Source organism: Chrysemys picta, chromosome 8, assembly GCF_011386835.1.
Source record: "Chrysemys picta bellii isolate R12L10 chromosome 8, ASM1138683v2, whole genome shotgun sequence".
Lineage (NCBI taxonomy): Eukaryota > Metazoa > Chordata > Testudines > Emydidae > Chrysemys > Chrysemys picta.
Genome location: NC_088798.1, coordinates 4,656,464 through 4,682,346, shown reverse-complemented (window position 1 = coordinate 4,682,346; position 25,883 = coordinate 4,656,464). Strand labels below are relative to the sequence as shown.

Sequence of the window (25,883 nt, the reverse complement as noted above, 5' to 3'; positions counted from 1 at the left end):
CAGGGATCTCCAGACTAAAAGCGGGAGCTAAAGATCTGTCGCTGGGGCTGTAACAGAATCCTGTTGTCTGCGGAGTGGGCACACAGAGGGGCCCTGTAACGCTGGCCAGTGGGGTACACGTCTGCAGTTAATTTTTTATGCTGCATGTACTTAGGGACCAGCTGGTTCCATAGAGCGGAATTGCCAGAGGAAGTATTTCATCAGTGTCACCAGCTTTGCGTTTGACTGCAGTTGGCAGCGGCTCAGAGCTGTTACCATCCACAACTGGCCACCTTGCTGAAAGGCGAAGGGCTGCTCCGGCCCATGAGACCAGACGCCTCTCAGCCGAGGTGGCCCTGCGGGGCTGAAGCCCTTCGGGTTGTGGTGGTGGCAAAGGGAGGAACCCGGGTTTGTCTCCTCGCACTGGACATTACCTGCCCCCCCAGCTCTACAGAAGAGTGAACTCATTGAAAAACTAAGGCCCAGCTTTTGATCTGCATGGGAGTCACTCTGGATTTATCGCAGGAGGAATGAGACCAGAAGCTAGCCCAGAACGTCTGCACGTACCTTCTGCTAACGACTTTCTGGTCCTCGAGATCTCGTATCCCAGTTTTTCAGGAAGCTCTTTCGTTTGCCATCGACGGTCGTGCAGTAGGAGTACAGTTTGCTTTGCCGAACACCCAGCCAATGGTCTGTCTTGCCCCTTGGCTCCCCCTCCCCCGGAAGGCGGGGGTAGGACCTGAAATAGGCTGGGTCAGAGGGGTCTTTATTTAACAAAGCTCATGTCTGACCGGAGACACACTAACGCTGTTGCAGTATCCACAGCGTTGTGCGTACTACCCTTACATGTTCGTACAGCGCTTCGGCGATGAAAGGTGGTTGTGTACATTAGTGCAGGGGGTCAGGTGGGGACCAGCTGTAATACCTCCCCACCCCTTCTTTCCTGAGCAAGTCCCCTCAAAGTGACCATTGCACATATAGTATGTGTGTATTTGCCCAGAGTGGACCATGCATATATGGACCTATTGTGTTGATGATTGCCCGGGGAAGTGTAAAACACACAGCCACGCTAAAAAAGTATCCAGGATGTCTTAGAAATAATGCCTAGATTTTATATGCCATGGTTAGCCTTTAATTGATGTGAACTTAGAGCTGACAGAACTTAGTTCTGCCCGAAAATGAAATCTTCCCAGCAGGTTTGCCACCATTTATTTTTTGTAGGTGGGTGTGTTACTCTGCGCCCTGTGCGACAAGCTTGAGTCCAGTCTAATGTGAGCGTTGGCCTGGGGAGAGGTTAATCGAAGACCATGGGAAGATCCTCCTTTGTCTGTTGTTGTTTATTTGTATTAGAGTAGGACCGACAGGGCCCCCCCCGTTGGGCTAGGTGCTGCGTAACCACATTGCAGGCTCTTTGGGGCATGGATTGCTATTACTGTCTACACGGACAGGGCAGAGAGGTGAAGAGACAGTCATCTGTTGAGTGTATGTTGGCCTGGAAAATCCTGAATCTAAGCTCAACTCCTCAACTGGTGTGAGTCCACCTAGTCTGCCGATCAGTGGAGTCCGGCTGAGGATCGGACCCTGATCCCCCTTTTGTGCGCATTAACTGGGAACAGTTGTCCGGTGGGTCTCTGCCTTTTCCGCACCAGGGGGATTCTTCTCCCATCTATCATGGACGTCCCTTCCTTTTTATAACGTGGGACGGGCTGGATTCCTGTGCTTGACCCTGAGGCTGGGAACCCGGGGCATACACCATCGCCACTAAGCTATGGCAAGAGGCGTTTGTGTGTAAGCCACCATTTGCTGTGGGTGGCTAGACCTTACGGATCTAAGCACAAATCGGGGCCAGGCACAGGGGTGAGGATCAGGGCCAGGTATGGGCACAGGGGTGAGGACCAGGGCTGGGCATGGGCGCAAGGGTGAGGATCGGGGCCAGGCACCGGGAACAGGCGCGGGGTGAGGATCGGGGCCAGGCACCGGGAACAGGCGCGGGGTGAGGATCGGGGCCAGGCACCGGGGATGGGCGCGGGGGTGAGGATCGGAGCCAGGCACCGGGGTCGGGCGTGGGGGTGAGGATAGGGGCCAGGCACAAGGCATGGGCATGAGGATCGGGGCCAGGCACTGGGGACAGGCGCGGGGTGAGGATCGGGGCCAGGCACTGGGGACGAGTGTGAGGATCAGGGCCAGGCACTGGGGGACGGGTGTGAGGATAGAGGCCAGGCACCGGGGTCGGGCAGGGGGGTGAGGATCGGGGTCAGGCACCGGAGAAGGGCGGGGGGGGTGAGGATCGGGGTCAGGCACCAGGGACGGGCGCAGGGGTGAGGATCGGGGCCAGGCACCAGGGTCGGGCAGGGGGGTGAGGATCGGGGCCAGGCACCAGGGTCGGGCAGGGGGGTGAGGATCTGGGTCGGGCACCGGGGACGGGCGGGGGGGGGGTGAGGATCGGGGTCAGGCACCGGAGAAGGGCGGGGGGGTGAGGATCGGGGTCAGGCACCAGGGACGGGCGCAGGGGTGAGGATCGGGGCCAGGCACCAGGGTCGGGCAGGGGGGTGAGGATCAGGGTCAGGCACCGGGGACGGGCGGGGGGGGGGGGTGAGGATCGGGGCTGAGCAGCAAGCGTCTCTGGAAGAGTCAGGGATGGAGGTGGGGAGGGGAACGCAGCACTTTGCAGCGCTCAGCGCCGGTGATGTTGCAAGCTGACTTTCTGGCAGTCTCTGAGGGAGGCTGCTAAGGTGGATTTCCTTGGAGTTGAGTTCCCACATCTCGTAAGCGCACGAGGCGTTGAAATGCCGGCTGGTCTGGGAGTGGACACGGCAATCCGAGATCTCCCCAAGCACTGCCCTGCATCTGTGCCCTGAGTTGGCCTGATCCCAGTACCATGGAGAGGTGCAGGCGGGTAAAAGATAAGGCAGTTAAATACTAAGCCACGTAGCCTCCTCTCACCTGGCTTTGCTCACCTTGCCTTCTGCCGCTGTGCAGACTCGGCTGTGAATTCTGGAGGCATCCCCCTTAAATGACCATGAGCCCTGGTGTATTCACTCTGCAGCCCACTAGCTTTTCTCCCGCCCACCCCTTCGGCCCTTCTGTTTGGATCTCACTTGTGATCGGCTTGAGGAGTGGAACTGGAGGAGCGGGGGCCAGGTTTCGGGGGGATCTAGAGCGGTCTGACACCAGGGGACTTGGGAATGCAAGGCTAGGTCAGGCAGGGGGCTTCTTGCCCATTAACCCTAGAGCCTCAGCAGAGAACGCTGGCCTCTCGGCTCGCTCAGCAAAGCTCTCTCTGCTACAACTCTGCCGGCCTCCCACAGCGCTCAATGGCAAATGAAAAAACTGGGTTCCCCTATGACCGACGGGCCGTCCATCCATCTGTTGGATACTGCCAGCATCCTTGCTCTCCTTCTGGGGTGGGCGAAGGGACCTATTACTCTGAGCATCTCATTTCACTGCCGCACCTGCAGCTCCTTCGCTCCATGCTCCAGCCTCTGCATCCTCCAGGCCTAGGGTTGCCAACTTTCTAGTCACACAAAACTGAACACCCTAGCCCCGCCCCTGCCCTGAGGCCCCGCCCCTGCCCTGAGGCCCCGCCCCTGCTCACCATATGCCCTCTCCCTTGGTGGCTCGCTCTCCGCCACCCTCACTCACTTTCACTGGGCTGGGGCAGGGGGTTGGGGTGTGGGAGGAGGTGATGGATCCAGCTGGGGGTGCGGGCTCTGGGGTGGGGCTGGGGATGAGGGATTTGGGGTCCAGGAGGGGGCTCCAGGCTAGGGTTGGAGAGTTTTGGAATGCGGGAGGGGGCTGCGGGTTGAGACAGGGGGTTGGGGTGCAGGAGGGGGTGAGGCCCCTGGGCTGGGGCTGGGGATGAAGGGTTCAGGGTTGTGGTGCAGGGGGGGTATGAGCTCTGGGCTGGGGGTGCGAGCTCTGGGGTGGGGCTGGGGATGAGGGATTTGGGGTCCAGGAGGGGGCTCCAGGCTGGGGTTGGAGATGAGAGTTTTGGAATGCAGGACGGGGCTGCGGGTTGAGACAGGGGGTTGGGGTGCAGGAGGGGGTGAGGCCCCTGGGCTGGGGCTGGGGATGAAGGATTCAAGGTTGCGGTGCAGGGGGGGGTATGAGCTCTGGGCTGGGGGTGCGGGCTCTGGGCTGGGGCCGGGGATGAGGGACTTGGGGTGCAGGAGGGTGCTCTGGGTTTGGGGGTGGCTCAGGGTTGGGGCAGGGGTTTGGGGCTCAGGGTTGGGGTGTGGACTTACCTTGGGTGGCTCCCGGTCAGCGGGGCGGGGCTAAGGCAGGTCCTGGCACCGCGCTGTGCACCGGAAGCGGCCAGGTCCTTGTCACAACCCCCACCGTGCGCGTCGAGGGCTGTCCTTCTAGTCACCGGTTTGTCTTCCTGTTTCTCAGCAGCCCTGTAGCCAGCCAGCAAACATCCCGATAACCCGGTCCCCTGCAGCGTTCATAGGTGGTCCTAGAGCAGCCCCAGATCTGTCCCAGGCCACACCTCTGCCTCCCAGTCCATTCACCAGCTTCTGCAGCCAGATCCCCACCAGTCCATCCTACTGCCCCCTGCCTATGTCCACCGACTATGGCTTCTGGTTTAAGCTCTGGCTGTGGGAAAGGCGGCTGTCTGGACTTCTTGTTGCTCACGCTGATGAAGGGAATTTGCAGCCAGGAGGTAGAGGAAGATGGGGAATGATTCCGCCCGGCACACAGTAGCAGTGAGTTTGTTGCTCTGCCTTGGTGTTTCTAGCCGACGTTGCATGCATTGTGCTCCTGCCGTTCGACTGGCTACGCTACGGTACGTGGTCTGGGATCGTCCTCATCTGCTAAGCAGGGACAGGGTAATAAGCGATCCACAAAACAGAGGACGAGCCCCAAAGAGCTTGCACTGTAGGAGGCTGGTAAATAAACAGGCCCCGGCGAGCGACCCCCAGCAAGCAAGACATGCAGAGCTGTTTTGAACTTAGATTTCTTTAAGGATTTCTGTAGCTCGCTAGTGTCCTTGCAGAATCCACCCCTGAATGAAATAGCTCCAGGCCAGGGTTGACTTCCAGCGGCAGAGAGGGCTCTGTGCTTAACACGTGCGTGTGCACACACACGTGTGCCATTGCATTTCAAACAATAACAGCAACAACCGGAGCACAGCGCTACCTCCTGGGCTGCAGTCAGGAAAACGTTGCTCCCGCTTCCCACTGCGTCCTTTTCCTCCCTCCCAGTCGGCCGGGCTGGTTCTCCAACGTGTGACGGTTTTTGGCTAATGATGCTCTTCCCTACTTATGCCAGTCTGTCTAAGGCTGTTTGTCTTATTAATATTGTTTGCTTTAGTGGCCAGGAGCAACATAGAGACAGGGGACCTACCCTTCGCTTCTCCTTTTTGCAGAGCGATACCGTTAATACCTTGGGAAGCGGCATGGCTTAGTTCAGCAGTTCCCAAACTTTAGCAACCTGGGGACCCCCATTTTGGTTTTAAAAAATGTCGCGGACCCTCCAGGCCCCCCTGCTCAGCGCCAGCCCCCGCCCCCACTCCACCTCTTTCCACGGCCTGCAGCCTTGCCCACAGCCAGAGCTTAAACCAGAAGCCTTAATCGGTGGACATAGGCCGGGGGGCAGTAGGCTGGACAGGTGGGGGATCTGGCTGCAAACAGCTGGTGAATGGCAGCTCCCTCCTCTCCACTTGCTGAGCTAAAAAAGTCACATGGAACCTTAACGACCCTATTTGCATGAGGTGGCAATAGGGGACAGTCAACATTTAAAAGGGGATCTGAAACAATCAAGGTAGCAAGAAAAAATCCCAGCTGGGGGAAAGGCTGCTGTTCGGACTTGTTGTTGGTCATTGACTGGGTCATTCTATTGGTCCCAGTGCAAACTACGGGCTGGGGGAGGCAGTGGATGGGAGGGAAGGGCCGACGGTGACCTATATAAACAGAAGAGAGGAAGCCTGGATAAGATCCCTGCCTTGCCTTCCAAACCGTTGCAGGTTCCCGAGCCCTTTTCCCCCTTGACCTGTCTTGGGCCGTCTTGCTTGGTGTTGTGGTGGTCTCGAGTGATGGGTGGATGGGAGCTTTGGTGGGGGAGATGCACCGCGGAGGCCAGCTGCAAGGGGCCTGGCTTGGAGCGCCCCAATAGCGGGGACTGGGTGGTGGTGGGAGCTTTGGGGAAGGTCCCAATGGAGATGAAGGGTTCTTGATCTCCAGTCCGTCTTGGAAAGAGAAGACGCTGCCTCCTGCGAGAACTGCGCAGAACGGCTTTGCTGCCTCAACTTCCCAGAGACTTTGCCATGGAAAATGCAGTTCAATCCTCATTGAGTTTCCTTCCTCCCATTTTAACCAGACATGGTGGGAACCTGGGACCTTAGGCACAAACCCTCTGTCACCTGAGGTGAGGGAGTAGCTCAGCTCAACTCCACTGAGGGAGTGGCAGTAGTAGGTTGTTATCCTCTCTGCTCGGGGATACGGCACACAATACATTTGGAGTATCCCACCCCCCTCTTTGCAATGCAGTAGCTAGGGTTTGCCTTTGGTAGTAGTTCATCACTGGACTCCTGGTGGACTCTCCAGGGCAGAGGCCACCTGTTCATTGCGTGCGTACAGCTCCTAGCACAATGGGGTCCTAATCCCAGACTGGAGCCTCTAAGTGCTACACTAATGCAAACAGTAATTCTCGTCTCTTCTCATGTATTTACTCCAGCTGCTGAAAGGTACTGTTCTCTGCAGGACCGGGGTAGAGAACAAGCTTAGGTTGACACAGCACCTTTCACCCCGGCATGCATTATGGACAGATTGTGCGTGTGTACGCGGCTTCCCCCCTGCTTAAGTGCAGCTGCTTCTGGGGTGAAGCACAGCAAGTTTCCTAGGACACCACAATGCTGCATACAAAGAACGCCTCCAATTGAAACAGTAGGTCAGGGGGGTGTAACCCCCCAAGTTGGACAAGACACCAGGGCTGGCTAAGGCAAATTACCATGGGACTCAGCAAAGGCTCATGCAGTCGGGCGTGTCTGTGTTATTCAAAATGCCAGCTCTTCCAACAGCGTCAATATCATCCGGAGGGAAGCACCCCCCTGAATCACTACTTTCTCTAGATGTTTCCCAGCCAGGTACTAACCCGGCAGACACCTGCTTAGCTTGAGAGAACGGTCCCATTGTTTGATGTGTGAGAGAGGCAGTGGGGCGAGCCAGCCTTGCTTTCATTCAATCAAATGAGTTCTGCTGCTGCGTCAGGTGGCCAGCGGAAACCTGCTGCTCTCTGTTCAGCTGCGGACATCTCCCCCAGCCGACCCCTCCCATCACCAGTGGGAAATGATGGTTGTTTCTTTCTAGCGGAGGGACTAGCAGGTGACGGTAGCGGTCTGGCTGGCTCCCCAGCTCTGCCCCTCAGCATACCGTAATGTCAGGAGATGGATTTTCTTCCAGGCAGTGTGCTGCAGTGGGTAGAGTGGGCGCCCAGGACTTACGAGACCTTGGTTTTATTCCCGGCCCTGCCACTGCCTTGCTGTGTGCCCCTGAGTAAATCACTTTGCCACTCTGTACCTCTGTTTCCCTTCCCATACTTTGCACGTCCTGCCTGTTTAGATGGTAATCTCTTTGGCACTGGGACTGTGCCTTGCTGTGGGTCTGTCCAGTGCCTGGCACGCTGGGCCTGGGATCCCAGCTGCGTCTCCCCGGCGCGACCCTGATTCCGCTACTGATATCTAGTGAAAGCGTTGAACAGAAGGAGAGCTGTGACGTGTGGATGAGACAGAAACCTCTGCTAAACAGCCCTGCAGGGGAGAGGTGGAGAGGCCGGCTGGGGAGATAGAGGAATGAAAAGAGAGCGGCTTGCTGGAAAGACTGGAGATCCCTGAGGCCGCCTTTTAATCATACCTTGAAACCTGACATTTGGAGCTGGGGAGTGGGAGCCCTTTTAAACATCAGCAGAGCGGAACAGCTGCCTCCGGGGACATTCAGTGATTCAAGAGGAACGCAGTTTAAAACTTCCTTCTAGTGCAGGCTCTCCTAGCACTGCTGAGGTTCCTGCCAGCCCAATGGGCCCCTTTGCTCTTTTTTCTGGCACTTCCTTCAAACTTTGCCTGTAGTGAAAGTCAAAACAATAAAAGATGATTATGACTCAGTATATTTAATGTCCTCTCTTTAATTATATATCCACTCAGCCCCAGGCCAGATGGTGGAGCCTGTCTGTACGCTAAGGCCAAACACCTCTTGATTTCAAGGAGAGTTTGGAGTGAGGGTTTGATCTCCTTCGCCGTTTGTTCGTTGAGAGTTGTACCTGCTTCTGCCTGTCCATAACTTCCCAGGACACAGAAATACTCGTCACTCTGTGGCCCATTTTATCTAGTTACCCATTTATAGGCAACTGGAGTTTGCGGTTGGACCCTTTTTATAATGGGAGGCTCATTCTCAGCTGGATGCATTCTTCTCCTGGCCTCTGCAAATATTGTGTGGTGTTACTGTGTGCTGCTGTCATGTTCCACCCCAGAGGTGGCTGCATTCCAGTGGCGGGCAAAGTGATTTCTGTGTGTTGAGTCTCGATTCTGACTTGCTGTGGTCACTCTTACACAGATTCAACTTCATTGACACCAGCGGAGCTACTCCTGATTCACTGGGGGGGGGGGGAAGGGGGTGTCAGGTGAAACTGGAAGGAGCCCTATGCTTTGGAAAGCACTTTGGAATCCAAGGTAGGCAAGAGTGGTTGCCTTTAGAATGTCAACATTTTGCCAACATCTAGCAGCATCTCAGATTCCACTGTGTTTGCTATGGCCCTATATTTAGCATAGGAGGTAAGAGCAGTACCTAAAATACCAGAGCATGGGAATTGTGGGTACATGTTGAATTTTTAATGGCAACCACTGTACAGTCATCAGCTTATCATGGCGGTCAGTGTTATCTCACTGCTGCCTTGTATTTCATCCCATCTGTTGTAGCCACCTTTTGCCCTTTGGCTTAAACTTGGATTGTCAGCTCTTTGGCACAGGGGCTCTCTTTCTGTTCTGTCTTTGTGCAGTACCTCTTGTCCTGGCCTCTACAGGCAGCCACAATACAAATAAATACAAATAATGTAGAAATAGAAAATATTTTTCTATGACAGAACATGTTTCCTGTTCCAAATCAACCCCTCCTTGGAAAAACTGTCTCCTGCCCAGATCTCTGGTATGTGGCCAGTGAAATCAAGATAACACATGGGATGTGCAGGCCACTACAGGGCGAGCTGAGGACAGAACCCCAGGCCTGTGTCTCTAAGGGGTGATCCCAGTGCTTAATTTGTAATGAAAGAGGTGCCGGGGCTCAAGCAATTTATTTTACATTCATAACTGATGCAGCAAGTCCAGAGGTGCCGGGACTCTGAACTGCCAAGTTCAGAGGTGCTGGGGCTATGAACTGCCAAGCCTAGAAATGCGGGGGTCAGCCCTGACAAGTCCTGGCCCAGATGAAGCACTGGGTGATCCTGCCCCACTGAGGGCACTGGGAGTTTTGCTGTTATCAGTGGGAGGCAGGGTCAGACCTTGGATGGGAGGAAGGCTGGGGACCTGTCTCTGCCGTGTTGGCTGAAATGTGTAATCGTTCTGCGGAGGGGGGTGTTGATTCTAAACTGAGCAGAGCCATGTGCTCACCAGATGGGCTGTTGCCTCCTTCCTTGCCTCAGAAAGAGGCTTTTTTCCCTTTGCTCCTATCCCATCCTGCTTCCGTGTCATCCTCATGCCGTGATCCCCCCATCCCGTGCCCGGATATCCTCGCTTCCGAGGCCTGTGCTCTGTGGGGGTCCTTCCACAGCCGGGTGCTCCCGCCCCCCCTTCCTTCCCTGCCCTTCGTTGCTGTTTGCATAACCTACCCGAGGCGGATGGCTCCAGCCTCCAGACAGCATCTGCTTCGTAGATCACTTTGCTCCAGGTAGTTTCTTTTGCCTTCCTGCCGCGGAGCGGGGCAGAGGACGGTTGTATCGCACCCTCCCCTTGACTGGTTTCCGTGGGAACGGTGCAGTTCTGACCAGGTACCTCTGGACCTCATCAAATTGGCAGAGGAGAAGGCAATGACTTATAGTTCTGTGCTGGAGAGTTCTACTTCCACCCGTCTGGCTACGGTCCAGCATGGTTTCACGTTGCAGCTGCTGGCAGGAGGTGTGCCAGGCGGGCATCTATCAAGAGGGCTGGAATTGGAATGGGTTCAAACTTAGACTGCGCCGTTCCTTGTGGATCTGTTGGACCGGGGGATAGGCTCGCAAGAGGAGTCCATGAAGCCCCGTTACTTAGGACATCTCTCCACAGACAAAGCTAGGATTCAGTCCCGGTCAAGCCAAGCCCCAGGTTCTTATCAACGATGTTCGAGGCCCGAAGACCTCCAGGAAGTTGCCTTGTTTTGCTGTCCTTAACAAGGTGTGTCATGGTTTGTGGCTGCCCACGGTGACATAGTGGACTGTCTCCACAACACCACCGAAATTCCGCCGCAACACAAATTCCGTGTCCGGTACGAAACCGGGTGAGAAGGCTCCATTGCCTTTGTGGTAAATCAAACCCGGGTTGATGTTGAGCGGGGTCCGAGACAAGATAATTATTTGTCACTTTCTCTGTGTCCTCTACCGTAAATCCCTCATTGGATTGAAACATATTCCGGAACTAATCGGCGTGGGTGAAGGAGGAATCCCTAGCTAGATGAAGTTTGGTCTAAGGTTTGGGGGTTAAATCAGGGGTTGGGTTTGGATTCAGTGGCACTGAAATCTCAGGAGTTGCTTTCATGAGAGTTTTTTGGGGGGAGGAGATATCCTGAGATCAGCTGCTCATGCCAGATTTCCACCATCTTGGATGTGGAAGCAAAGAAAAGAACTGACAGAAGGGACCATCCGCTTCATCCAGACTGGAACCAGAGAGCAAAGCCCAAAAGACAAGGGGCAATTTCGGGTGCACAGATCCAAATCCGTAACCTCTTACTGCTGGAGGGAGTTTTGAATACACAGTTCTGCTCTGGCCTGGTCTCTAACAGAAGTGTCTTTTCCATCTCTGATTGCAATGATTCTGTGAGGGACTGCAGGAGGTGCACAATCACCAGTGGGGCTGCCTATTGGTTAGGCAGGGATTTGGTTGGGCACCTCCCCTTTGAAAGCATAGTCCGGTCCTTCAGTGCCCCACCCCAAGGATTTCCAATCCTCCCCTTTAGCACAGAGACTTTGTTGGGGTTGGGTCCATGAACAGTCAAGGCCTTTTCCAGCAGATCTCTCCCCTAGATGAAGACTCCCAGGGTGTAATGTCCTCTCAGAGTGGGTAGGGGAGCCCGGGCCCACCCTCTTCACCAGGCTCCAGTCCAAAGGTGCGCAATTACACTCAACAATTGGTGTACTTAGCCACTGCCCTCCCCTGGACCACTTCCTACCCCAGTCCCCATTTGTTTCCTGGAGTAACTGGCTCTAATCAAGTCTCTGGCCTGCAGTCTCAGTCCCCTCCCTCTCCACCATGGGTTTGCACAGGCCTGTGTTGCCAGGTCCCAGGCCATGAGCTCCCGGGTAGGGTTTTCCCTTCAGAGCTCAGAGCAGCCCTCTGCTCCCTTCCCCCGCCTGCCTCTGAACCGCTCCCCTCCCCTTTTAAAGCCCTGCCTCCAGCTTGTGCAGGCTTTGCTGGGGCCGCCTGGGCCCAGAGCTGCTCCTTAACCCCTTGCTCTCCAGTGTGGGGTTTGGACACCCCATCACACAGACTCAACCCCAAGGGCTTCCCAGTTGCTCTGATCAAGGCTGCCAGGATCTGGGGAGCCATTGTTTCAGTCAAGTGGTCTTTCAAAGGCGCCCTGCAAGGCACTTTTTAAAAATAGAATAGGACCCCTGCCCTCTGTTTGACTCGTTTATGATGTGTAGATTTTCCTTAAATATACCAGGCAGATGAAATATATCCAGTCTCCCCAGGGTCTGGTGGAGGTCTCTGAGGATGTATGTCACGTACGCTTGCATCTTAACTGAAGAGGTTTCCAAACTTTAACAAAGATACCGATTCTCCAAAATGAGTGTTGGTTTTTAGGGTTAAATAGGTCTGAACAAAGGGGTTTTAAAGACTCTGACTAAAAGCCCTTAAAGCCCTTCTCATTTGCTCACCTCTCCTTCTCTTCTTGGCTTATGTGCCGTCAACCTTCCACTAATTCTCCAGTGATTATAGAACAGGGGTGGAAAAACTACAGTCCACGGGCTGCATCCGGCCCATCAGACCTTTCAGTCTGGCCCTCAAGCTCTCACTGGGGAGCGGGGTCGGAGGCTTTCGCACTCCATGCAGCTCCCAGAAGCGACGGTATGTCCCCACTCCGGCTCCTACATGTAGGAGCCATGGCCAATGGGAGCTGCAGAGGCGGTGCCTGCGGGTGGGGCAGCGTGCAGAGCTGCCTCGCCGCGCCTCCGCATAGGAGCTAGAGGGAGGACATGTCGCTGCTTCTGGGAGCTGCTTGAGATGAGCCCTGCACCCCTGAGCACCCCCCATGCCCCAACCCCCTGCCCCAGCCCTGATCCCCCTCTCATCCTCTGAACCCCTCGGTCCCAGCCTGGAGCACCCTCCTGCACCCCAAACTCCTCACCCCCAGTCCCACCCCAGAGCCCGCACCCCCAGCTGGAGCCCTCACCCCCTCCCACACCCCAACCCCAAATTTCATGTGCATTCATGGCCCACCAGACAATTTCCACACCCAGATGTGGCTCTCAGGCCAAAACGTTTGCCCACCCCCATTATAGAGGCTAGATAGGACTTGGATTCCTTATGTATGAAACCGAGCATTTAACAGTGACGACAGAAAAAGAGAAAGAAACCTTAAAAACCCCACAACTCTTTCAAACCTTCTCAATAGACCATGGGGAAGCGAAAAGGAAAAGCACAAGCACATTGTTTCCCCCTTTGCTTGTCACTTTTAAGCACATCCCTTCCCCGCCCCGAGGAAGGGAGGAGAAATCGTTGATCAGTTTCCCATTTAGTCCAAACCAGGAGATGCCGCCATCAATAGCGAGTTTCTCTGTGCTTTGAGCATGTTTTTGTACTCTTTTGACATATCAAAGAAATCCAAAGGCAGCGGGGAAAAAACCACCTGCATGCTGCAGCTTTTAATATAATTGGATCAGCACAAATGCTGCGTGGAGGGTTGCTTTTCATTATTTTTAAGAACCCGCTCCCCCCCCCCAACCCTTTAATAACTGGCAAATCATTGTCGGCCAAAAAAAAATCCGCATGTGCTCACCCTGAGGCAGCCACGCAATGACTTGATGTGAGCTTTGTTTCCAGTTGTATTTAGCTGGCGTTAGCAATGGTTAGTTCCCGGGTGCTGGAGGGCCTCTTTGCACCGCTGTGACGTGACAGAGCAGGTGAGTAGGGCTAAGACCCTGCCCTGGGAGATATCAGGAGACCTGGGTTTCTATTCCTGGCTCTACCACGGACCTGCTTTGTGATCTTGGGGGCGTCACTTCAGCTCTCTGTGCCTGTTTCCCCTCCCACCTTGTCTGCCTGTCTATCAGGTTTTATACCAGCACCCAGCCTGCAGTATCTGGGTGCCTCCCATGTAAAACTGATAGCAATAGTGAAATCCTGATGGATTTCATGGAGTCTCTGGTTCTTGCCATGCGAAAGACTCAGCGTGGGGTAGATTGGGGTGTTGCTGGGGGTTTTTCAGTGTTCTTAACTTTTTTTGGTTTGTCTTTGGCGAAGGTTGATTTGCTCCCGGGGGGCTGTGTGGGTTGCAGGGGGGGGGTTCTGGGTAGAAGGGGTATCAGTGTCATGTGTGGCGTTCATACAGCGGAAAGACCTTTTGGAAGAGGATGGTTTGGCAGCATCCCTTAAAACGAACCAAAGTTAAATTTGCCCCAACTCCTCTGTAAGTTTATTCTGTAGCCAGAGCCCCTGGACTGAGAATGCTTTGTCCATTCAGATCCTAAGCTGTTTGGGGCAAAGGCGGTGTCTGTGCAGCACCTGACACCAGTTGGAGTCTCTAACTGCTGTTGCAATAATGGATACAGAGGTCTTATTTAGCCCCAGACTGGTTACAACGTACACAGCCTCCGTCCAGATCAGTTGGAGCCTATCGAGTGTTTCATTCGCCAGAAACCATTTAGTGCCCGGTGCCCCAGAGCCCTTGAAACGCTCCCGTGGTGGGCACCTTAGACGTGTCTAAGGATAATAAATAGAGCTTCCGAAACTCGGGATTGCCAGCTCGTGAGAGATTTTGACATTTGGTTTTGTTCAAATTTGGAACAAGCCCCAATTTTTCAAACTTTCTCACTAACTGGAACCCGCCCGCCACCCCCCATTTTGTTTTGGAAACACGGACATGTGGTGATTCCCAAACCAAATCTGCTCCCCAGAGGCAGGGGCTGAATGAAATTGATATTTTTGTCAGTTTCACCATGAAAATGACCAGCACTTCAATGTCCCTTTCGCTCAGCAGCTGTGGGTGTCCCCCAGGTCTGCGGTTCGGGGCAGCTCCATCATGCAGACAGCCCTGGGGATGGAGACACCAGGGCTTCCAGATTCCTGGGACAGCTGCTTCCCTGGGCTGCCCCAACTCAAGCTGGGGTTCTCAGGACTTCCGGGCTCCCTGCTACAGAGCCCCCAGTCAGAGTTGGGGCTTCCAGATCTGCAGCAGGGAGCCTGAAAACCCTGGAAGTCCTGGCATGGTGGGGCTGCCCCAAAGCTACGCACTTTGGAAGCCAAGGGTTCTTGCCCCAGGCAGACTGTGTACTGGGGGTTCCCAGCAGCCCACCAGGCGAGCAGGGCTGGCAGGGATCCAGGCAGGGTTCTGCTGGAACCCTGTCTCTGATATGGTGAGAGTTCATCAAATCCAACTGGCTTTAGTGAGCTATTTTGTTAGATGAACCGGCATTTTCCCGGTGAAACTCTGTTTTCATCAGGAAAATTTCTGACCAGCTCTGCAAATAAAGCATATGATTTGCAGGTGATTGCGCTGGTGTCAGGGTTTCGACTTGCCCTTGAAACGCTTGCACTGCCCAGATGCTGTTGGCTCAGAGAGAAAAATTCTCCCCTGGGCTACTCCGGGAATGTGCTGGAGTTGCTGAATGTCCGGTGAAATATGGACTCCACCTGCCGGGCCACATTCCCAGGCCGAGCAGCATGTACATAACAGCCAGCATGAAACATCCCCTCTGCTATCAGATCTCTCTGCGGAGAAGGGCAGGCAGGGCCCGGTGACTCAGTCTCGGCCATGACCTCGCTCCCACAGTCCTTATGCTGCGTGCGAAAGCGGCTGGGCTCCAGGATGAGCGTGAGCCGTGTGTCCACGGGGATGTGTGTAAGATGTAGTCGTTAGTGCTGTAATAAGTCTTGAGCCTCGTGGGTCCACACAGTCCCTGGGCATGTCAGGGCAGGCGTGGGAATGAGGTGCTTAGCTTCAGGCTTCCTGTTTGGGGCTCTCTCCTGCGTTTACACCGGAGTAACCTGGAGCTACAGAGCAGCGACTCTATAATGCAGCCCCTGTTTCTTCTGCAGTGGCTCTGAGACCAGCACCGAGCTACCACAGTCCTTGGCTGTATAAAAAGGGGGCTCTCGAACAGGTGTAGGGAGGCGGTGTGATCTCTGGGTGGGGGCACTGGTGAGACGGCTGCTGAAATGGTGCGTGTGATCGCGGACTTAGAAATTCAAGAGGAGGTTAAGGGGCAGTTTGATCACCATCTGTAAACACCTGCATTGGCAGAAGAGATCTGATAGGAGAAAGCAACAGGGGGTCCTGTGGCACCTTTGAGACTAACAGAAGTACTGGGAGCATAAGCTTTCGTGGGTAAGAACCTCACTTCTTCAGATGTAAGAAGTGAGGTTCTTACCCACGAAAGCTTATGCTCCCAGTACTTCTGTTAGTCTCAAAGGTGCTACAGGACCCCCTGTTGCTTTTTACAGATTCAGACTAACACGGCTACCCCTCTGATACCTGATAGGAGAAGGCTCTTTAATCTAGCAGGCAAAGATGTATAGAGTCCTTTGGCTGGAAGCTGAAACTAATAAAATTCAGACTGAAAATAAGCTGTACATTTCTAACAATGAGGGTAAGGAATCCTGCAAACAGCTGAGCTGGGGCGGATTATCCTTCATTTGGAGTCTTTAAATCAAGACTCCAATGTCTTTCTAGAAGTTCTGCTGTAGCTCTACCGGAAGTTATGGGGTTGGCTGTGGGAAATGCTGGCGACGTTCTCAGGCAGGAGGTTGTACTAGATGGTCATAACCATCTCTTCTGCCTGGAAACCTCGGAGATCTATTCGAGTGGCTGTCATCTCGGAAAGGCGGAGGGTGAGCTTGGAAATGGAAAGGCGCATGGCATGTAGCCCATGTTTGCTGAGTGGAGTAATGAGGGCAAGAAACCTAATTGGTTTGAAGTTGTAGTTTGGTAAATTTATGAATGGGATGGCCTGTGACCACAGGGGCTGGACTTGATGACCCAGGAGGTACTTTCCAGTCCTCTATTCTTGTGTCGCTTTGCCCTCTAGTCAGGGCCGGCTCCAGGCACCAGCCCACCAAGCTTGTGCTTGGGGCGGCACCTGGAGGGGGGTGGCGCGGTGCTCCGACTGCCGGGGAGAGCAGAGCTGCAGCGGGCTCGTCGCCCTCCCCCCGGCGCTCTGGCCGCCAGGGAGAGCGGAGCCGTGGCGGGCTCGCCGCCCCCCCAGCCCCCCCCCCCGGCGCTCTGGCCGCTGGGGAGAGCGGAGCCGCGGCGGGTTCGCCGCCCTCCCCCTGGGGCTCTGGCCACTGGGGAGAGTGGAGCCCCGGCAGGGCTCGCCGCCCTCCTCCCGGGGCTCCGGCCGCCAGCAGAGCCGCGGCGGGCTCACCGCTCTCCCCCCAGCGCTCCGGCTGGTCGGGGAGAGTGGGCCCGCGACCGGGCTCGGCGCCCTCCCCTGCCGCGCTGTGGGGGGTGCGGGGTGCGGGCGGCGGGAGGCTTTTTTGCCTGGGGCGGCAGAAAAGCCAGAGCTGGCCCTGCCTCTAGTGGCTGCTCCATGTGAAGGGAGAGCAGCCTACTACCGCTAACGGAGTTATTCCTTTAGCGCACGTGGTAGCAGCTTGTGTCACGATGGCAAAGGCTCTGAGTTCAGACACTGCCAATGACCCATGCAAGGGGTCGTTACATAAGCAGAAGACTCTCTCTCCAGGCAATCAAGCTGTTGGACTCTGTGTGTAGGCCCACACATTGTACCCCACACATTGTACCCCACACATTGTAAGCTGGCCTGACGCAGAAGGTGTCAGCGGCCTCCAGGACAAAGCCCCCCCCTTCTCTGCCAGCCATGTCCAGGCTGGTGATGGGATCCAGACGCTGCATTCGGGGCTGGACCGTCCGAGTTCGGGGGTTTGTATCCAGGGGGTTGGGTCTGCCTCTGGGGAACTAGGCCCCTCTTCTGTTAACACCGTTGTCCTTCCTGGGTCCCGACACAGAGCGGGAGTGAGGGGAATAAGCAGCCTTTGGAAGGCTCTGCTATCTTTGCTACCTCTCTGCTCAGATTCCCTTGGCCTTGGTTTTTAATTGAAACCAGCCTGCCCTAAATCATGTTATTTCTATCAAGCCCTCGGCGTTCCTCTGGCAGCGATGCAGCTGTTCTCTGTCTCTCTCCCCTCTTCGGGACCTTCCTGTCATCCTTCGATAAATCCAGAGTCCTCCCCCACGCCGGCTTTCCCAGCGCTGCTGCCCTTTCTGAGCTAGCCTCCCGGTTCAGCTCCTCCCTGTCCAGCCATCTCCCCCGGAGCTGTGGGCAGTCCCACTCCTAAGCGGGCAAAGGGTCGCTTGCTGTCCCTGCAGTGTCCCGGCTCCTGGCTGTCCACGGCGCTTGCCTCCTAAGCATGGATTCTCCCGTGTGGTCATTTCACGGCAGTGAACTTTGTTAGGAACATTCGGGCTTTATTTAACTGGTGAGGGAACCTGGGGGCTCATAAAAGCGAGGTGCTTCCTTGAGCTGAGCGTAGTTCAAACAGCTGCTCCCCGACCTTCCCCGTCTTCACTCTGCCCATGCCCCTCAATCCTGCCCGGCACCACCCATTGCTTACCATCTTCATCAGACTGCCAGTGCACCCCAATTCTTACCGGCAGCATTTCCTCAGATTCCAGCCCTGGGCTCCCCAACCCAGCTCTGCTGTTCCCCTCAAGCTTGACCCCAAGCCCCCCTGGCTATTCCAGTCCTGAACAACCCCCTCCCAGAGACCTCTACTGAGGCACCTGCGTCCTGACCTGCGCCAGACTTTACCGTTCTGAACAGGCCTTGCCAAGCCACCGTCCTGGGCAAAACGTCCGTTCGGCATTAAAACGAGGCACATCCCCCCCCTTGTGACCTACCAAGGATTAGAACTTGGGGGGTGCATGAATGCACTGAGTTTCTCTGTCGTTTACCCTCCCTTGCAGCAGTGGGAATTGCCGTATTTATGTCTCCATTCCTGGAAGCGCTCTGGCTGATTGCTCGTGGGAATACTGATTAGCTAATTGATGTCCATCTGGGAAGCCCCGCCTTCGTAGGGCGGTACTTCCTCCTGTGACTTTATGGGACAGCCGGTTAGTTTTCCTGTGAACGGGCAGGTAGCTTCACGTTGGTGACGGGCGTCGCAATTGTGACCCTGTCCCACAGCCCTTCGTGCTACTGGGCAGATTCTCAATACGCGGAAATGCAGCTGTAATACACAGGCCTATGTGCGTGTGGTTGTGTCTCCCTCTAGTGGCTGGTCCCTGCTACAAAAGCCTGCTGCTTTCTCATAGGGGAGGTGCATTCTGTTGTGTGCCGTTACTGAGGAAACTTGGGAGCAGCGCTAGTGTGTGTACGTCTACCCGAGCTGGGACTCGCGCCTTCCTGCTGCTGTGTAGACATACCCTTAGTCTCCTTGTGCCTCAGTTCCCCATCTGTACAATGGGTTCATAGCACTTCCCTGCCTCACAGGGGTCTTGTGAGGCTAAATACTTTAAAGAACATGAGGTGCTCAGATACTATGGTGATGGGCCAGATAATGACCTTAGATCGATAGAAAAATTGGGGAAAGGCTTAGAAAATTGATTGGCCAGATTCTGCTGTAAATCCAGAGTCATTCCACTAACTACAACAGAGTTTCTTTGAATGGCTGAAGTGTAACAAATATCAAAGCCTGGCCCAGAACTAGTAGGAGTGATTTAATTCATTTGTTTTGATTTCTATGAAATTTAAAAAAAAATAAATTTAAAAAACCCCCAGCAGTACTGGGAAACCAAACTCCAGATGGGTACCGTTCGTGGGACCCCAGAAGTGAAACCGACAAGAAATGAAGGATGAAACTGATCAAGACTGCTGCTGAGTGAAATACAGAAAGTTAACAAACCATGTAGACCGTGCTTTAAAGATTCTTTATATCCGAAGTGTCCCTCAGGCCTTGTCTACAAACAAAAGTTGTGTAGACTTAAACTGTGGTGATGGATGAATGTACCTACAGCAAACTACAAACTCCATTTTGTGCCGTGTGCATCATTTTGAGGGTAGGACTATGCTGTGCCTACAATTTGTTCTTTACGCTCCACCTTGTGCTGACCTTACCTGGGCTGTGTCTGGGGAAATTCTTGCAGAAGGCGCGAGCAAGGCAGAGCAATCAAGGCTCGTTAACCCAGAATGTCTCCCATTCCAATGTAAGCGCCTTAAGACAATGAGCTCGAGGCCCCCCAGCCCAGTTCAATCAGCTGGGCTTGTAACCAAGCAACAGATCACCTGAGGAGGATTTGAAGTCACAGAGGAGAGTCTCCTGACCTGAGTGGGGAGGGAGCAGGGCAGACCCAGCTGGGCAGGAAGAGAACAGGAATCCTGGGCCCCCAGAAAAGACACTGACCAAATCCTCAACGGATTGGAGTGATGAGGAAATTGAGGCAGGGATTTGCAGGCAGGTCTAGTTGTTTTCCCCTAGATTGGTCTATCTTAGTGTTGTCTGAGTAAGTGTGTGCGTGTGCACGCGTGTGTGTGTGTGTCACTTGCTTACACTGTCACATAGTCCCTGAAGAGGGAAACCAGCGAGCCCACAGCTACTGGGGAGGTCGGGTGACCAGATGTCCTGATTTTATAGGGACAGTCCCGATATTCAGGGCTTTTTCTTATATAGGTGCCTATACCCCCGTCCCGATTTTTCACATTTGCTATCTGGTCACCCTATGGGGAGGCCTGGGAGAGCCGGCGCTAGTTTCAGGGCCTAGGTAATAGGACTGCGGCGTCCCCTCTGCCAAGAGGGGTGGCAGCGGCAGGGTCTGCACCTGATGTGCCTGCCTAGAGACTCAGCGCCGAAGTGACGGGCCTAGATCCATAAAAGGACGTAGGTGCCTAACTCCAAAATGTATGTATGAGAGTGTTAAAACCCCTGCCCAGCTGCCACCTAACTCCGGCGGGGCCTAACTTTTTGCAGTAAGAGTGCCCTAGGTACCTGCACTTCTGCCCCGGACATGGACCATCCTGCTTCAGGCAGGCTGGCGGGTGCCTGTCTCGCACCCAGTAGGAGTCCTCACAGCACAGATGTCTCCCTTGCAACCTTTAGCCCAGCGATTAAGGAGCTCATCTGGGATGGAGAAGACCTCGGTCCAAGTCCCCCCTCTGCCTGGTGAGGGGAGAGGATTTGACCAGAGGGTTCCCCCCTCTCAGGTGAGTACCCTAACCACTGCCCTATGGGCTATCTCTGGATCTCCTGTTGGAGCAGTGCCGCTGTGTATAAATACGTGTGCATTGGGCCAAAGGAGCTATGCGCCAGAGCCTACCTCGCCACGTGGTCCTGGATGGATGCGGTGTTCAAAAGTCTTCGCATTACAGACAGATAGTGCAATGCTGATGAGGAGAGCGTGAGGCCTTTGCTAGCTTGGCCAATAAGTGTCTTTATACTGGTATAACTGGGTCTGCACTAGGGGTTATACCCGTATAACTATATCGGTGAAACTGTCACACCCCAAGCTGAAATGCCACTAAAACTTCCAAGCGTAGGCCAGGCCTGATGCAGGTGAGGACTTTTGTTCAGTCCGTGTTTGATCTTCACTGTATCCCCTTTACTCTGACCCATTTAACCTCCACGCCGATGTTGCTTTTGTGGGGCCAAAAATGACTCCTCGTGGCTTCGGCGCATCATCACCGTCCCTCTCCAGTTGCAGCAGCAGCTGCTTGGCGGGCTGCTCTCCACTTCAAGAGGTCCCTTTCATTAAGCTGGAGAAGAGAAACGTTCTGGGGCTGTGTTTTAATTGGATGGCAATAAAGCTCATTAGGAAAATGTAGTCCGGAGAAAACGGGGGAGAAATTGCTCCTTGGAGACTCCCGCCGGCACGTGATCTTCTACGTGCGCACGGTAAGTTGCCGGGTTGATAAAGTCCCAGTTGGTGATCGCCTCCAAGTTCTTGCTCTGCTGTTGGCTAGTGGCCCAAGGTGTTGGGGAGGGCAGTCGGGGGGGCGGGGGGGGAGTTTGTCCGGCTGTGAATACAAAGTGCCAAATTAAATACAGGAAATGAGGAGAATGGCCTCTAATCTTGGCTGATGAGAGGTGACCTCATGACATTGGTGCCCAATTATCTGGGCTCATGCTGTCTCCAAAGGAGAGCATTTTGCTGTCTCCAGCGCCTTCAGCCTGCACCCCGTGCAGCTGGCCCTTCGACCCCTTCCTTGGTGATCTGAGCAAGACACCGGTTGATTGCTGGCCTGTTGGCAGAGCTCTGAGGGTGGAGCGGTTCCGAATGGTGTTTCTGTAGCTGGCTTTGCTGTTCGTGGCGCACTTGAAAAGCGAGCTGGGCAAAGCACTGTCTGTACCCACCCCCAACGGGGTCTCTCTGTAGCTAGCGTCTGTGATAGCGTCCTCCAGGAATGCGCTTGGGTGGTTAGCCCTGGTAAGACTCTCTTGGTCTCGTGGTGGTGGTGGAGGAGGCGCAGAAGAAGCTCAGTAGGACTCGTCTCCAGTAGGAAGACTGTAGCCTCCCACTCACCCTCCAAAATGCAGTCGGACCGAGATCTGGCTTGGAGCTTTGGACCTTTCTCCCACCCCTTCCAAAGGGAGAAAGGAACGGAGGGTGAGAAGGGGAGCTGGAGAACCGAGCGCAGTCGGGAAAAGCAGACCCGAGGGCGGGAGGTGCAGGGAACCGAAAGAGGAGGATTGGGGATAAAACCAGGCTGCTCAGTTAAAGGACGGGGGCAGCTGCAGACAACACGGTGAAGAAACTGCATACTCTGTGTTCCGTACAGTGCCTAGCGCCATGGGGCCGGGGGCCGTGAGGGGCTGCTGGCACGACAGTCACACAAGCAGTACATAACAATAATGTAGAACTGGGAACAAGAAGGGGAAATAAGGGTGATTAGTTGGGTTTTTTAACGTCTCGCTAGCTTGCTCTGTGCGGCATCTTGCCTGTGTGGCCGCTCGGCTGATTCTAGCAACCGTGCGCCCCCCACCACAGATCTACCCCGCTTTGGGTGCACTATGGACACCCATCGACCTCGTTTTCTTTTTCAGTAGCTGGCAGCTGGTGAGTGACGCTCACCTGCCCTGTATGTGACCCAGCCAGAGGCTAGCACCCGCGGTACTGTGTCCTCTTCTCCAGGAACGGCCCTGACAACAGTCTGCTCCTCCGAAAGCCAGGCAGGTGAGGCAGGTGGCCAGAGCAGGGCTAACGTCTGGATGGTTGGGGCCATGAGCCGTGGCTTCTATAGCATGTGGAAATAGGGAGGGGTGTTTGCGTGTGCATATACCTTCCCTCTGGCTTGTACCCTTTCCCTGCCTGCAGCGCACGACCCCCTCTGGGTAGCTGTGGCTCCACCACATCAGTGGAAGAGGTTGATCATGCTACAGAGCAGCTGTTCTTCCCTTCCCCCTGCCCAGCTGGCATGCCCTAACCAGACAGGGTCCTTCGTCTGGTCTTGAAGCTAGAGTGGTGTAGGTGCTGAGACAGCCAAGGGGGCAAAACTCCAGCTGAGAAGCCAGGAGCTGTGACAGTCCCTCCCTCTGCTCTAACCCCGGTGCAGCACTTCTGCTCATTCACAGAACCATCTAGCTCTTATCCGCCATAGGAAGTCAGCATCATTATTACAGATGGGGAAACTGAGGCAGAGAAAAGGGAAGTGACTTGCCCAAGGTCACCCAGCAGGCCGGTGGCAGAGCCAGGACTAGAACCCAGGTCTCCTGAGTTCCAGTCCAGTGCTCTATCCACTAGTCACTAGCGATGGGCATAAAACAGAACCGTCAATGCCGACGCCCCCGACTTTGGAACTGGAATCCGAACCCAGATCAAAATTTTGCAGGTGGGTCAAAGCAAACCACAGCCCCTGGCCTTGGGGTGATCGAAATCTGGATCCCAGCTTTGTGTCTCAGGTCAGTCTCAGTTGGGGCCTGATTCAATGCCCATGAAAAGCCAGTGGAGATACCCATTCACTTCACTAGGGATGGGAAGACAGATGTGACCAGCCGTCTATTAATCTGGTTCATTACGTGATGAGCCAGACGCAAACGTGACAATCGTGTGTCAGTTTTCTGGTGGGGATGTTACCCTGTGGGAACGCCCGGCTGCAGGGCGGTGGGGAACCCTCTCTGATTTCAAAGGACGGGATCTGGCGACCGAGAATTTGCAAAGGAACGTGAGGTGTGGCTGGGTTCTCGCACAGCTCTTCATTCGGATTCCATCTGAGCCTGGCGCGGAGGGGCTGGCAGCTCCGTGCCGTGATGGCTGCTTGCTATTCAGCTCACGCTGTGCGCGTTGCCGGGAACAAACTGCTGCTCAATGAAACGGCGAGGCAGACGCACGGGTTGTGTGCAGGGAGCAGCCGCCGCACAAGATCCGCGCTCGTCTGCCAGCGAGAAATTGAAATCTCAGAGGGCTCCATCGGAGAATTTACACTGGAATCGAGCGTTCGTCTCTCACCAATCGGAGCGGGTCCAATTAAAAATACTGCCTCGCCCACCTTCACCCGGTTTATGACGAGCGATTCTTCACAGAGCAAGTCTCAGCACCTGGTTTCTTGGCCTAAGGGGCCATGTCTTTCACTAACCGTGCTTGATCTTAATTACCCCCTGGAGGAAGGGCCTTAAATCCAGCGTGACACAATCCTGCCGTGCTGTAATGAGGAAGGGGAGTGGGTTTGCTGGCTGCTTGTAGATTTTGCTTTGATCTTGGGAGGTTTCAGCTCATCAGTGAGCCATAGCGGCCACTGAGGACGGAACAGGAGAGCAGCTCTCTCCACTGTGCAAACGGTTAGCAGCAGCAACCAGGATCGGGGCCATTGTGCTGCTAGCCGCTGTACAAACTTGAAGGACAGTCCCTTCCCCAAACAGCTTGTTTTTAAGAATGTAGCTCTGTAAAGATATTAGTCAGAGCCGAACGCTCCCACGTGCTCTAAACCTGGGTGCGTCTGTTTCTACGGGTATCATTTGCACCTTCCTCTGGGGTTGGATACTGCGTCAGATGGATGTCACGGAGTCCCCGGGCGATGCTCTGGAACTGCTCCCCACAAAGCCAGTCAGGACTTTGGGGAGCCTCCTGTCCCTTGGAGCAGACTGTCTTCAGAGCAAGACACTCACACGGCTTCACCTTCCTGGGTTTGACCTTGGAGCATTCAGCATATGCCCCTCCGTGGCTTCCCACAGCAAGTCTGCCCAGGCGGGGTCCTGGGGAAACCAGAGGGTCCTGCACCCCGACTTTGCAGTCAGACGTGACTCTCAGCCAGCCAGTAAGACAGAGGTTTATTAGATGACAGGAACACGGTCTAAAACAGAGCTTGTAGGTACAGCGAACGGGACCCCTCAGCCGGGTCCATTCTGGGGCCCAGTGAGCCAGACAACCCTGTCTGCACTCACTCCTTGTCCCCAGCCAGCCCCAAACTGAAACCCCATCCCGCCCCTCCTTTCTGGTCTTTGTCTCTTTCCCAGGCCAGGAGGTCACCTGATCTCTTTGTTCACCTTTAGCTATCCCCTTGCAAGGGGGGAAGGGCCCTGGCCATTTGTTGCTAGGAGACAGATTGTTCACCATTTATGCACACTGGAGACTTAAGAAATGCATAGGGGAAACTGAGGCACTCACACAGTATTCAGAGGAAACATTAAGAACAGTCCCACTTCGTCACAATGGAACCATAGGGTCTGATCCAGGCTGGCAGTTCCTATGAAACTAATTAGGGGAGGAAATCTTCTGCACCCAAACAGGTGACCCTTGCTGATGTGCCCCAGAAGGAGGGGAATGCATCACCGCGATGGAGAAATCACTGGGCGTTTGAGTTAACATCTGATCCCAATTATACCCCAGGATCCGGCTGGGAGGTGACACCCTGGCCCCAGTGAAGGTAACAGGAGTTTTGTCATCGACTTCAATGGAGCCTGGATGCCCCCTGGTATCTAGCTGGTTACATCCTCCCCTAACTCCTCAGAAGGTGGATTTGACTAGAGTCTCCTCAGATGATGAAACCCCGTGCGCAGTTCACCTCAGCTGATGGTGATCCTGCCCTCGCTTGGCGTGTATGCACTGGGCTACCCCTGGGTTGCTGCTTTGGCAAGACCCAGAGGATCCCGATCCCAGGAGGACGGTTGTATCCGCCAGCCGGCCACTGATCCTTAAGGGCCATAAGCAACATTTGGAGGTGGCAGGAATGCAACGGCTTCCTTCTGTGTCAAGGGATCCATCTGTCTGCCTCCGGAGCGGGAGCCCGTCTGGCTCAATAATGCCTTTAAGCCGTGTTTTAAACCCAGATGATCTCGCAGCGCTTTCCTCCCTCGCTCGCTCTGTTCTTCATTGCAGCTACAGGTGGCTGAAGACGAGAAGAGTTAACGATCGCATAAGGGAAGAAAGGAAGGAAGAGTTGTGGCACGTTGCCGAAAGCCTTTGGCAGCCTACGGATCAATCTTTTGGCTTTGGCTAATATTCCACCATCCGAGGAATTTCTTTCCCTGTTGGTGCACGCTAAGAAGCTGGAGGGGTTGTTTGCCGTTATGATTGAGCCGCCTCTAGCGTGCTTCCCCTATAGCAGTGACGAGCTCAGGACGGATG

General features: G+C 54.8%; 1 protein-coding gene across 3 annotated transcripts in view; it reads left to right on the top strand.

Annotated features, from left to right (window-relative positions):
• PIK3R3 (phosphoinositide-3-kinase regulatory subunit 3) overlaps window positions 1-25,883 on the top strand; it is a 313,811-nt gene that overhangs the window by 9,364 nt on the left and 278,564 nt on the right. The gene's annotated exons all lie outside the window — the stretch shown is intronic.